Source organism: Artemia franciscana, chromosome 21, assembly GCF_032884065.1.
Source record: "Artemia franciscana chromosome 21, ASM3288406v1, whole genome shotgun sequence".
Classification (NCBI taxonomy): domain Eukaryota; kingdom Metazoa; phylum Arthropoda; class Branchiopoda; order Anostraca; family Artemiidae; genus Artemia; species Artemia franciscana.
In genome coordinates this window covers 7,941,614-7,956,916 of record NC_088883.1, presented here as the reverse complement: position 1 = coordinate 7,956,916, position 15,303 = coordinate 7,941,614, and the positions used below count along the sequence as shown (strand labels likewise).

The window sequence follows — 15,303 nt, the reverse complement described above, 5'->3', positions numbered from 1 at the left end:
TCAATAAAACATTAATTCTGAACTTGAACGTCAGCTCTGCAAAAATTTTGCTTTAACAACAGCAACAAGGATCAATATAACATGCACAGATGTATGCATTAGCTTTCAAATGAGCCTTTAAACGCGTTTCTATGAAGTTCTTATTGCCAGGGAAGAAAAATAGACCCCTCAGGGTTTCCCAAGCTGAAATATGATTTCCTTTAATTTTTAAGATGGACGGCTGAAAAACCCCAGCTAAGTGTTTTCGACCATATAATTCTAATGGCATGCTTGATATTTCAATTTGCTCCTATTCTGGAGGTTCTTTTTTGAAATTCCCATCAATTTGTTTATGTCGCTACTTTATACTATTAAATAAAAAAACAAGTTTTTTTTAACTGAAATTAAGGAGCAACATTAAATCTTAAAACGAACAGAAATTACCCCGTATATGAAAGGGGCTGTTCCCTCTTCAACGCCTCGCTCTTTGCGCTAAAGTTTGACTCTTTCTCTCAACTCTACTTTTTAAATCAGTAAAAACTTTAGCGTAAAGAGCAGGGCGTTGAAGAGGGAACATCCCCTTTCTTATACGGGGTAATTTCTGTTCGTTTTAAGTTTTAATGTTGCTTCTTACTTTCAGTTTAAAAACTTTTTTTATATTTAATTTCTGAACGTTTTTTAGTTAAATCCATGTTTTGATTTCGGCTCTCCGCAGATGAATAATTAAAACGAAATTTGCATATTTATTTATTTGGCTAAATGGCTTTCCCATAGTTTTGATCTAACGATTTTGAGAAAAAAGGAGGGGGGAGGAGGCCCAGTTACCCTCCAATTTTTGCGTACTTGAAAAGGCGAACATTTTTTGCGAAAATTTTCATTAGTAAAAGATATACGTAACTTACGAATTAGCTTACGTAACAAACTTCTATATTCGTATGTTTTTATTATGTATATGAGAGGGTTCGCCCACTCGTCAATACCTCGCTCTTTACACTAAAGCTTAAATTTTGTCCTAATTCCTTAAGAATGACCCCTGAATCACAAAGGCCGTAGAATAAATAGTTGAAATTACTAAAAATACTTTAGCGTAGAGACTGAGGTATTAGGAGGAGGTGAACACCTTATATGCGCAATATTTTCTTTTTTCATTGTTTTTTTTAAATAATGCCAGAAAATACTGCACCCCCTTCATAGAAATCCTCTTCCCTCATGACAAATTCCCCCATGGAAAGTTTCCCCCACATAACCCCCTCGTCCCAACCAAAAAATCCCCCTTAAAAACGTCTGTATACTTCCCAATGACCATTACTATATGCAAACACTAGTCAAAGTTTGTAACTTGCAGCCCCTCCCACGTGGACTGTGGGGGAGTAAGTCGTCCCTAAAGACATAGTTATAAGGTTTTTCGACTATGCTGAATAAAATGGCTATCTCATAATTTTGATCCGACGACTTTGGGAAAAATGTGCGTGGGAGGGGGCCTAGGTGCCCTCCAATTTTTTGGTCACTTAAAAAGGGCACTAGAACTTTTCCTTTCCGTTCAAATGAGCCCTCTTGCAAAATTCTAGGACTACTGGGTCGATACGATCACCCCTGAAAAAAAACACGCATCCGTGATTTGTCTTCTGGCAAAAAATACAAAATTCTACATTTTTGTAGATAGGAGCTTGGAACTTGTACGGAAGGTTTCTCTGATATGCTGAATCTGATGGTGTGATTTTCGCTAAGAATCTATGACTTTTAGGGAGTTTTTCCCCCTGTTTTCTAAATTAGGGCAAATTATCTCAGGCCCGTAACTTTTGATGGGTAAGACTAAACTTGATGAAACTTATATATTTAAAATCAGAATTAAAATACGATTCTTTTGATGTAACTATTGGCATCAAAATTCCGTTTTTTAGAGTTTTGGTTACTATCGAGCCGGGTCGCTCCTTACTACAGCTCTGTTTGATCTAGTTTAATATGGACAAATAGTTATTGTTCCTGAGTCAGAGTCAAATGACAATTCTCTAATATTTGAAAATTCATTTTAAACGTATGTTTCAATTAGCAGTTGCTATGGGGCTGTGGTTCGCTCTTAACTTAGTTGTACTTATTGCTGCAAGTACGATTAAGATGAAATATTATATTTAAAATATATTTCCACTGACACCAAATAATTGTTAGGGATAGTTTTTACCAACAAATGTTTTTGTCACGAACGTACAGACGCAATTTGTCAAAGTTGTTGAAAACTGATATTGCAGAAAACTGATGATTGACTCACAGCGTGACATTCAAAAAAAAATCAAAGCGCGAAAAATTAAAGATAAAATAACAAATTAAACTTGATTATTTATTCATTAATAAAAATAATTTTGGATTTCTTTTCGTTTAAAGTTGTCAATCCGTATCCGGGATGTTTTTCGAGGAGGGGAGAGGGTTACAAACAAAACTTTAGAAAACCCGTCAAAAATTTGTTTACATTCATTTTATTCCATTTTTAACAGTCGCAAAAATATTTCTGGGGAGGGGGAAGGGGAGTTTAAACCCCCTAACCTCTCCCCCTTGATACGACTTTGTCCATGTTTTTTTTCTAAATTTGTTTTCGAAAGTGTGGTTTTGAACTTTTGATAGGTGTTCCAAATTGGCTCTATTTTTTTAAGTTTACCGGCGAACCAAATATTTCTGCAAATTGTTGGCAACCAACTTTCGCAGACACATTTGTTAACAACAGCTACTATGGTGAAAATATAATTTCCCTCATCTGAACAAAGCAAGTTTTACCACTTTGAATCTAACACTATTCATTATTTTTCACTATTCATTATAACTTTGTTGTTAATTCATTCCCTTATTAAAAATAAAAACAAAAAACTAAAAACATTTAACAACATTTCACAGTAAAATTCTTATTAAATATAAATCAAATAGATGCATCGCTCAACTTTTTCGTTATTAAATACCTTATTAAATGTATATTAAATACAACTTCTATGTCAGCCCGATTCACAGCTTAGATACCAATACCGTTATGAAAACCCCTATCTTGCCCATGAGAAGCTTTTGGTACAGAGCTCTGAACTTGGCGCCTCCTAGATCGTACTACAACACCACAGGCGGGAACGCAATTTTATTTGCAATTGGTATATAAGCTGTGAATTGCTCCGACTTTTAGATTCAGACTGTCAGTTTCCTGTCTCCAGCCGCTATCATCGCTACCGCGCACTGTGTCCCAAAAATGAATCGAGTTTCCATAACTGTGTTGGTATCTAAGCTGTGGCCCGATTGTTGAAAGTAAAACCCAAGGGGGAGTTTCCGCCACCATGCATATCTTAGAACTCCACGGTGTGTCGCCCAGTTCCACAACACTTGGCAGAGTTTCCGCCAAGCTTGGCATACTTCCGATACGCTTGGCACGCACCAACTGGCGTACGCCATTTATAAAAGTGGGCGTTCCCTCGATTAAATCAAAGAAAAAAAGAGAGACTACTCTCCTATACTTCGATGTTAAAAATACCCTTCAATTCCACTGGTGCATTTATTTGGCATATTTTTGGAATACAGTCACATTTTCCCTTAAGCATATGTTAGTGAAGGGAGACGAATAACCTCACATATCATCCCATTGTTATATTTACGCATTGTTACTATATAAAATGATGAACCCGTAATAGGGCGACAATTTATATCGGTTCTTTTGTCGGAAATCTAAGGCAAATAAAACGAAAGAAAAGTTTTGAGTCAGAAATATTTTACAAATAAACTCTTTATTTCTCTGTGGTTAGACAATAAACGACAGTACGAACTGTGTTGTTCTTTTATATATAAATATATATATATATATATATATATATATATATATATATATATATATATATATATGTATATATATATATATATATATATATATAATATATATATATATATATATATATAGCCCCTAAACCTAGAATTGAAAATATAGATTGCTCAATGAAAAGACATACGTTCAATTTTCACTATTTCATGCCAGATTGACATTGCGTAGTTTTCAAGCTACGAATTTAATGATTCGTAGAAGCCAACTTCTTACAGGATTTTATTGGAAGAATTCCCGAAAAACGACATTATTGCTCATTCTAAGTTTGAGGTCCACTTGTTCAAGGTGTTGACTATGAAATTGGATTAAAAGTTAATGCAAAATGAACATTGAAAGCAAGGCCGTAGCCAGGATTTTTTTTTTCTGGTGGGAAGGGGGGAGGGACAAATAACTTTACAAAACGCATCAAAAGTTTGTTCAAACATGTTTGTGTTGCTTTTTTAAGAATCGGACAAACATTTCGGGACCGTGTGAGGGGGGGGGGTCAAATTCATATGGTTCCCCCTAATTGACAGACCGGGGAGCCTTTGGAAGGATTAATATAGTGGATTACTGCATGTATATTTCATTAAAAAAGTTAGAAAAAGCAAAACAAAATTCAAAATATATTTCAGTGATAGAAAAAGCTAAAACTGGCAATGATAGCCAAAATTGTAATCTTGGCTTGAAACATAGAAAATACAGTAATGCAGAAAAAGAACAAGCCAAAATAAGCCGAAGGAATCCAAACCGCAAAAGACATGGCAAGACAAACGAAGGGATTTCGGTTGTATAGATCATTTTTATAGATCACTGCAAAACTATATGATTTGAATACTTAAACTTTGGCTAGTTAAACTTATGTTGACTTATACTTTTGCACAGATAATGACCTAAACTTCCTCAAGAATGAAAATATTTCTATCGTTGCCTCCTTTAAACGTATTTTTGATAGGCAAAAAAAAAAAAAAAAAAAAAAAAAAAAAAAAAAAAAAAAAAAAAAAAAAAAAAAAAAAAAAAACAGCGAAAAGCGTAGTTTCAAAATTTAATTTGGAGGATTCATAAAACCAAATCTCAAATTAGGCTGAATCAAAAAAGCTGCTGGACTACAGAAAAATAATACTCCCCAAGTTTATCGAACAGTTCTTAGTAATTTTATGATATGCCCCAACAAATGAGGAGGATGTTAAGACCAATTTCTACAATACATTATACGCTGTGACTAAAGACACCCCAAGTCTATTGCACTATTTGTTCTTGGAAGACTTATATGCAAAAGCGTAAAATGATAGCCAATATTTTTCTGATGTTTAAGGATCACATCGACTTGGTATCATTACACGTATTTTCGAGAAAAAAGAAAAGAATAATTTAAAAATATAATTTGGTAGATTGGTAAAACCAAATGTCAGCTATCAAATTAAAAATTAAAAGCTATTGCTGAAACTTCGAAAGCTTTTTGTTTGGAGGAGACATTCAGATTGTGGACAGTCCACTCTAAGGAAAGCATTAATTTTAGCATAAAATACACCTTTTTCCTTTGCACAAGTTAGGTCAAATGCACAAACTAGATGAAATATTTACTTTCACTCGTCCAAAAATAAAATCAAAATGGTTCATCTTTCAGCAGAGCAGTTCTAACTTTAGGCGAATTTTAGGCTGAAACCAAATAAAGCAAAGAAAAGCGGATGGATCAAAAAAACATGAAACTTTAATAATTACACCCCTGGGGGATTAGCAAAACTAAAATTTAAGATTAAAATTACTAATAACAAACTTATTTTTCATAAAAGGGGGTCAATATGTTGAGAATATTGAGAAACCATTCAACTATATATTTGTAGAATATCCACTAGTTAACGACCATATACTATTAATCGATCGGGCTTTTTTATGGCTTAACTAAAGCTTTAGAGAAGTTTTGAGACTTCACAGGATGCTTGAAACTTGTAAAATGTATATCCCAAAAACTACGTTAATTGAAAATCCTAGAATTTCTGCAGGAGAAATATGATCTTGTTTCATATCCCCTTCATATAAAGCTAGAATATCCCCTTTCTTTTGAAGTTATTTCAAATTAGGGGAACAAGTTTCAACTACGAGAAAACTGGATTTTGTAAGATAGCAACGTGGAATTCGAAAGCGGAAGACACAACGTGGATGACGTCAAAATAAGTAAGAAAATAAGGCGTTAGTAAGACAATATGTTTACCTCAGCATACGTGGTAAGTGTACCAAGAACATCAATAATAACGCAGTCTTTTCTCCCTGTATCCATCTTAGGTCGATTCATATTTGAAAACCGTAATATTCTCCGACTTTTCTTATAGTTCCATCAAAATTATGAAGTTTTTAGGGCAGCATCCTATTTTCGGTGGCCTGTGTTTACCACCCCCCCCCAGAAAATACTCTCGCCCGCGGAAAGTAATCCCTCCTATGGCAATACCCCTCAAAAAATATCCCCCCGGAAAATATCATCCTCACGCGGCTTTTTGGTGGATTCTAATAGAAAAAAAAAGATACAAAATACTTTTTTCTATGAAGAACACTATGTCAATAAAAAACGAAGAGAAATTAATTTTAAAAACTTTTTCCACAAAACAAGTTTGTCAAAAAATAGTAAAGAACTCCATTAAGCCAACACTAAGCAGAAATAAATTAAAATCATTTCCTAATCGCAAAACTACCACAAATCATTATCAATAAATAAATTAAACCTGAAACGAACAGAAATTACAATACATAACCGAGTCAAAATCACACTGGAAGTGCAAATTGTGTTCCGATTTTGAGAAGACCTGGGGGTTGTCAGCCCTACTCCTTTTGGTTTTGACTCGTTATTTTATTAATGGTAATTTGTGGTAGTTTTATACTTGGAAGATAAAAAAAAAAAAAAAAAAAAAAAAAAACGCAAAATTTGACAACAGTTTCGTCCTTAAAGAACTTAATAAAAATTTGTTGGTTCCCAAAATCAACTATCATTTCAAAGGAAAACTAAAGCTTTTTTATCTTTTTAGTACCATACATTTTTAGCTTAATTTTAATGATTTTTCGCCTACATTTTTTTTCTTCTTCTTTTTTTTTAAATTTGGCGACCGGTACTGCCAAAAATTACAGTGAAAGTCTTTTTAACAAGACGAATTCGAGTTTTTAGTTTTTAAGATACTTATGGAGTGTTAATTCCTCTTTTTCCCTTTCCTTAGCACTTTTCAACAAGAGTAACAAAAAAATAACTCAAATAAAATGAAAAACCTTATCTTCCACGGGGACTACTTTCCGGGGGGGGGTATATTATCCTGGGAGCATTTTCCGAGGGTTTTTTTACAGCAAGGGGTATTTTCCTCGGGGATTTCCTTGGGGTATAAAGCCTAGAGCCCCTATTTTCATCAGTGTTCTAGCTGAGTGGTTAGCGCGCTAGACTTGAAATCCTAAGGACGGGGTTCGATTCCTGGTGTAGCTGGTTATTCGGTTTGGAAGAGGGGTAAATGGTGTTATTCTGTAAGCTCATCCAGAGTCGACCCAGCTCTAATTGGGCATCTGGAGAAATATGGGGAGAATGCATAGGAAGCGTCGGATAATTTACCCCTGACCACACATTGCGCTCCCGGCTTGGGCGAAGGCAGAAAATCAGGAGATCAGTACCTGCAATACGCACACCATTACAAGTCAGGATACGAAAAAGTTTTAAGTTTTTAAAAGTTGCCATATTGAACCATGAAACTAAATGAGCAACACTAATTGTTTTCATTCAACGTTCATAAAATTGCAAACTAAACTTAGATTCTGCCTCTTAACTTTACTTTTTAAAACAGTTAAAACTTTAGCGTAAAGAGCGGACCGTTGAGGAGGGAAAAGCCCCTTTAACATACGGAGTAATTTCTGTCGCTCCTTACTTTCAGTTAAAAAACTTGTTTTTTCATTTAATTTCTGAACATCTTTGAATTAATACATTTTTTTTATGTTGGCTGTCCGCACATGAATAATTAAAAAAAAATTGCATATTAATCTTTTTTTGGCTAAATGGCTTTATCTTTGTTTTGGTCAGAAGATTTTGAGAAAAAAGGGTTGGGGGAGGAGGCCTAGTTCCCCTCCAATCTTTTGGTTACTTAAAAATGCAACTAGAACTTATAATTTTTTACGAACGGTTTATTAGTAGAAAATACATTAATAAATTACGTAACGAACTTCTATATTTGTATATTTTTATTACGTATATGAGGTGGTTTCCCCACTCGTTAATACCTCACTCTTTACACTAAAGCTGAAATTTTGTCCCAATTCTTTAAGAATGTCCCCTGAATCACAAAGGCCGTAGAAAAAATAGTTGAAATTACTAAAAATACTTTAGCATAAAGAGCGAGGTATTTAGGAGGAAATGGGCCCCACATATGCGTAATAATTTCTGTTCATTTTAATTTTTAACGCTGCTCCTTACTTTCAGTTGAAAAAACTTTTCCATATTTATTTTTCTTTTTTTTTTAAATAGTGCTAGAATATCCCGCACCCCTGCACCCCCTTCATGGAAATTATCTTCTCCCATGACAAATTCCTCCATGGAAAGATCCTCCCACGTAAACCCTCCCCTCAACCCTCCCTTGCAACCAAAAATTTCCCCCTGAAAACGTCTGTACACTTCCCAATAACCATTACTATACGTAAACACTGGTTAAATTTTGTAACTTACAGCCCCTCCCCCTTGGACTGTGAGGGAGTAAGTCGTCCCCAAAGACATTGTTATTGGGTTATTTGACTATGCTGAACAAAATGGCTATCTCAAAATTTTGATCCGTTAACTTTGAGAAAAAATGAGTGTGGGAGGGGGCCTAAGTGCCCTCCAATTTTTCAGTAACTGAAAAAGGGCACCAGAACTTTTAATTTCCATTAGAATGAGCCCTCTGGCAACATTCTAGCACCACTGGTTCGATACGATCACCCCTGGAAAAAAAAAGTAAAAAAAGAAAACAAGTAAACACGCACCCATGGTCAGTCTTCTGGCAAAAACTACGAAATTCCACATTTTTGTAGATAGGAGCTTGAAACTTCTAAAGTAGGGCTCTCTGATACGCCGAAGGAGATTGTGTGATTTTCGTTAAGATTCTATGACTTTTAGGGGGTCTTTCCCCCTATTTTTCACAAGGCAAATTTTCTCAGGCTCGCAACTTTTGATGGGTAAGACTAAATTTGATTATACTTATATATCTAAAATCATCATACAAATCTAATTCTTTTGGTGTATATATTAGTATCAAAATACCGTTTTTAAGAGTTTCGTTTACTATTGAGTCGGGTCGCTCCTTACTACAGTTCGTTACCACGAACTGTTTAATGGAATACGAAAATTTCTTCCATACAAAGTGATCGAAAAAAAAATAATACATTGGAGGAGCAACTCTCTTATTATGTCATCCGTTGATGCCAAGACAATTAATTACGTCTACACATCTTATTAACTTCCTCTGTGCTATCTCCTTTTCCTTTTTATAATCAAATATCCAGAGTCAGCACTCTGAAGAGAGGAACCATACACCCATGGTGATCATTTAAATTGTGAAATTTAAAAGAGAATTCCAAAGTTTCCAGACGCAAAAACTACTAGTGAATAACATTTTTAAGTGAATAAACTTCATCTTTCTCAATTTAATAAGTTTTTTTCATAGATAAGATCGTGTTGCACAAGAAATCCTATAAGCTATAAGTAGAAAGCTATAAGTAAAACAGAGCTTAAACACACAAGCTAAGATTTCCATTTTCTTCTTTGAAAAAAATTGTTTCCAAGTGAGAGTTTAGTTGATATTCAAAAATGTGTCGCTTTTTACTGCTAGTAATGCTTGCAATATTTTACAAATTCCTGCTTTGGCCAGTTAGAATTGTAGACGTTAATATCCAATCAGAAACAACACCAAAATTTATAGTTTTCTGTAATGGATCCCATGATCTTCAAACAGTCTTGAAAGTGAATTTGGTTCTCTATGCGGAAAAGTCTAAAGAAGCATCGGAGAAAACAGAAGGGAGCGTTAACAAGGCATTTCAAGAGCTAGAGATTTTCCCAGATATCTACTTGTAGTATTCAAAAAAAGCTCCCTCCACGCAAACTGGCAGAAGTTCTGAGAAATCACCGGTAGCTGTTCTTGTTGGAAAGTTAGTTTCTATGGAACAAGAGTTAGCACAGACAAAGCAAAATATGCCTAAGGACATCGGGAAATTGGTCAAAGAAAAGGTAGCACAAAAGAATAGTATTAACCCAGGTAGTGCTGAACAGATATAATCCCAAGTTTATGATGGGACATCAATTGAATACAATAAAAAATATGATCAGATTGGCAAAGTGGGATTAAGAACTCAAATACAGGCACTTGAAAATCGTATTTCGAAAGTGGAAGATAGACTTGACGAATATCAAATAGTAGCTCAGTTCGATTCTCTTGTATTTGTAGGGGTCAAAAAGGCCCCTGATGTTGATCTCAAAGTAACAATGTACAGTATTATACAGGGCAAGATGGGCTTGAGTGCTTTTATGAGTGATCAAATTCTTTCTCTACAACGATTTCGTTACCCAACCCTACAGCCTAGAATACAGATGAAAGTCGAGTTGCCCCTGTGATCGTCAAATTTTCTAACAAAGATGCTGCGCATGCTGTCTTTAAAGCGAAGTTTAAGCTTGCAAAATCTGGTGTTTTGTGAATGAATACCTCACAAAGCAGCGCAAGATTATGCTCGATAACGCTAGAGATAAGTACGAAGCAAGGAACGTTTGGAGGGACCTAGGCCGTATTTTTGTTCGCCTACCAGGTGAAGCTACTTCTAGGAAGTTTCGGAAGATTGAAGACAACTTCTAGATTAGTATCTTACTTTATTTTCTCGGTTATAGTACTTATTCATTTTTTTTTGTCTTCTTTGCTGGATCTTTTTTGTGAATTATCTTGTTTGTTTTCTTTTACCGTTCTTTTGTTTCCGATTTGTCCCGTTGGCTACTCCCTTCCCCCTATGGAGAAGCCAATTTTTATTATTATCATTATTATTATTATTATTATTACCCCGCCTGTTACCGTATTGCAAACAATTTATTTTTCATATAGGTTAACTCTTTGTGATTATGGTAATTTGCAAACTGGTTATTTTCGTATTATATGTCAGATCTAAATTCGTGTAATTCGTACAGGCCGATTACCGTCGCCTGTACTCTAAGTAAATTATTTGAGCATGTTCTATTTCCACATATAGATGAATTTGTTAATTATGATGCGAACCAGTTCGGCTTCAGGTCAGGTCTGAGCTGTCAACATGCTTATCGTGTTTTAGCGCAGCTTATTAAGGATGCCACTCGGAGTAGTTAAAGACTTCATTTTTGCACCCTTGATATTTCTAAAGCTTTCGATAGTATTTGCCATGCTCAGGCTTGTTATGCTCTTGGTCAGCTTGATGTGGATGCGCATGTTATTCTGGTTTTGAAGTTTTGGCATTCAAATTCTTATTTAAGATTAAAGCCAAGAAACGGTGATTTTTTTTGGACATATACCAGTCAAGTGTGGAGTTAGATAGGGGGGAGTTCTCTCTCCTCATATCTTTAATGCTTCCATTGAAAATTTGTCTGGTATACGTAGTTCTTGTTTTACAGGATTCACAGACGTATCATACTTAGCTTATGCTGACGACTCGTTTCTTATTAACCGAACTGAGGTTTGTTTAGCGCGTTCTGTCCGATCCGTCGTCGATGCATTTGCAAGAATTGGATTATTGCTAAACGTAGATAAATGTAAATTTCTTATATTTGATGGGGTTAGTTCGTCTCATCCTTTGGATGGCAGTTCTTTTTCCGTACCACAAGTCACTTCTTTTCGATGGCTTGGGATTTCTGTTTGCAATTCTCTAAGTTCTTTTCGTTTTCAGACAATTCAGGATATTCAACTTAAGCTTAAACCGGGGTATTTTAAAACTGTTGGAAATCGTGGACATTTCCCGCGACAAGCACTTACAAAGCTGCACTCAAGTTTCTGCGACCATTCGGTGCTATTTTGTGCCAGGTTTTATATGCTTCTGAATAAAGGTAATGGAAAGACGGTCAAGACGGATTACTATCGGTATTGTAAGTTCTTACTTTATTTTCCACGATCATTTCGGAACCTAAGGTTAAGTAGTAATTATCAGGCAATGGATATTGATCTCTCAGGGAAAAAACTAAGTTCAAAATTAATTGAAGAAGCGCCAATCCTTCTTGTACCTAACAATCACCTTATCCGCCTTTTTTGCTAAATTGTTATTTCTTTGTCTTGTATTTTGTGTTATTTATATTTTCTTGTTTTTTCTCCTTATACTCCACTTTTCCCCTTTTGTAAGTACCAGGACAGCCAGGACTTTGGTTGAACTTCGTTGAAGTAAGGATGCTAGGGCCGTTTTTAAAAAGATTTTAAAAAACTATTAGTTTTAATTCTCACATTTTAATGTAAATTAGATAACTTCGAAGACCACACTGCCTTTCCATGACGAAAGTAAAACAGTTCAAAATAAGGATGAAACCTTTTTATTGACAGTGAACAGATACAAAATTTAGCTGGATATTTCGAACACATATACAGTGTTCATCATCAGCAGTAGTTCATCATCAAAGTAGTTTTACTGCTGATGATGAACACTGTATATGTGTTCGGAATATCCAGTAAAATTTTGTATCTGTTCACTGTCAATAAAAAGGTTTCATCCCTAATTTGAACTGTTTTACTTTCTTAATGTAAGTTTTATATATATATATATATATATATATATATATATATATATATATATATATATATATATATATATATATATATATATATACATATATATATATATATATATACATATATATATCTACTGAATATATCCACTGAATTGATCCACGGCCGAAATATCCACTGAATTGATTTCCACTGTCTTGAAAAGGTTTTCTCTTTTGTTTCTACTTTGTCTTTGTTTGTTATGCAAAGGCAGTGTGGTCTTCGTCGCTATTTTCGAAGAATTTGTGTTAATAGCTATTATGAATTAAAACTTGAAGCAACAAAAGGGGACTCAAAAGGAGCATGGAAGGCTTTGAAAGAATTGTTAGGTAGTGACAAACAGAAAAATACGCCAACTTCACTAATTGTAGATGAAAAAGTCTACGAAGGCAAACAGAGCATTGTGAATCACTTCGGTGCCTACTTCTGGAAAGTTGGTGAAGTGGTTCAAAAGGAAGATCAGCCACTGAGTCAAGGAACAAGTGCGGAAGTTTTCATTAATTACACAGGCCTGGGATTAATAATGGTGACTGAAGAAACAAATATACAGAAGTTGAAAGAAATTGTAAATAGTATTACGTCAAACTCTTCAGGTAGTGATGGTATAAATCTTGAGAATTTCAAGCTTATTATGGTTTACCATGCCTTGTTTACTTGATTAATTCATCACTGAAATCGGGAGAATTCCCGCAAAAACTTAAAGAGGTGCGAGTGATTCCTCTACACAAACGTGGCTCAAAGACTGATCTGACTAACTGGAGACCGATTTCTCTTCTGTCGGTTTTCTCGAAGTTGTACGAAAAAGTTATGCATAATAGGCTTTATTCACATTTCACAGAACATGGTTTTTTAAGTGATAGTCGGTTCGGATTCAGGAAAGGTCACTCTACTGTTCATGCTATGCAGCATTTTCTTCATTTTCTGAACGCATCAATGAAAAATGGTGAAATGATTTTATCGGTTTTTAAAGATATTGAAAAAGCGTTTGACAAGATTGATTTTGAAATTTTAATTGATAGGCTAAGGTCACTTGGAGTCACAGGTAGTATTTAAAAGTTCCGCAAGGTTCTGTTTAGTGGATTTTATACAAAGTTTAAACGTATCCAGCTTTTACAAAATAAAGTTATTAGACTATTAGGAAATTATGTCCGTGGTGAAAATGATACAGTTAATTGTTATAGGAAACTCATGATTCTTAATGTTAGCCAACTTTATGATTATCAAGTTGCTATTTTTGTATTTCATAGTATTTATGGTTTGTCCCCTGAAATTGTCCGTCAAATGTTTACAAGGAATTCTTCATACCACAGTTATGAGACTAGAAATATGGAATCTACGGCATACGAGTGTCTCAGCTCTCAGAGGGAAAGTTTTAGTCCCAGGTTTGCTGGACCAGTAGTATGGAATTCTTTACCAACGAGTATAAGGTTATCAGAAAATGTTAGCCAGTTTAAGAGTAGACTGAAAAACTACCTTCTGGGAAGAGATTAAGTAAATAATATTGCTGAAATTCCTGAAAAACAAAATTTTGTTGTTTTGTTTGTAATTCGAAAACTTTGGCAAACAAAAAATTTGTTTTCATTTTGTTGGATAATTTTCATTTTGGAGTGTAATTTGAATCCAATCACAACAAGTTGGCCTTTTTGGGCCCCATGCTAGTAGATAATATTCTTATGTGAATAAACTTCATCTTTAAGTGTTTATTAAGTTTTTTCACAGATAACATCCTGATGCGAAGAAAACTCACCGCAAATAGCCTTCAAGTTACAGTTTAGTTGATATTTAAACCTACTTCGTGATTTCGCTACATGCGACATTTTAAAAATTCAAAAGATTTAATTATTTAAAAATTTTCTGAAACTAATAGACTTTTCGAAAACAAAACGCTTTTTAATGCTACTTTAAGAAAAGCTTATTATTAATAAGTTTTCAAATATTTAAATCCAGAATTTCCATGACTTCAAAATTTCGTTAGGAGAATAAAAGATTTCAAAATAGAATATTAAAAGATTTCAAAATATACAAAATATTTCAAAATAACCAAACGTTATTTGACATTTATTTATAATAACTTCTTATTCATAAGGTTTCCGAAATTGTATAAAATCTGAGTGGCTCTTACACAGGCCGAATATTAAAACAAGGAAGGAATTTGTTCGAGAGAAGCGACCTATGTACTCATTCTTAAAAAATAATGTAATATAACTGCATCAATATATAAAAAAACAAAATTTGACCTAAAAGTTGAAATATGCTAAAATAAAAATAGATAACATCCTGAAATAAACAAGAGAATTAAATATGTTTTAAAAAGACTCTCGACCTATACATAATAAGGTGTATTATATTGAGAAAAATAAATTAAAAAATGAGAGAGGGGTTTGAGAGGGCAGTGACTGGAAACCCTCACTTGTCTGGGGACTTTTATTGGCTTATTTTTGAAACATATTTTCGGTGACAAAACACATTACAACTTAAGCTTGTGACAGAAACAGAAGTCAAATTATCCTGCCGTTTTCAGACCTGATTGGCTCTACTGTGTAAAATCTGAAGCCGATAAAAAGAACCAAAATTTTAGTTCTGATTAGTTCTTCAGCAATATTTCAAGCAGTTAAAGAAGGAAAAACACGGAGTCAAGGTTTTTTTAAGTACTTACTCTAATCTATGAAGTTAAGCAGTATTAGATAATATATAAGCTGTGTAAGCTGTATTTGCTATGGTAAAATCTAAAGCCGCAAAGAATGAAGGGTTAAA

At 34.2% G+C, this 15,303-nt stretch overlaps 1 protein-coding gene across 1 annotated transcript in view; it reads right to left on the bottom strand.

Annotated features, from left to right (window-relative positions):
- LOC136041084 (cell cycle checkpoint protein RAD17-like) overlaps positions 1-15,303 on the bottom strand; it is a 181,891-nt gene that overhangs the window by 105,059 nt on the left and 61,529 nt on the right. The gene's annotated exons all lie outside the window — the stretch shown is intronic.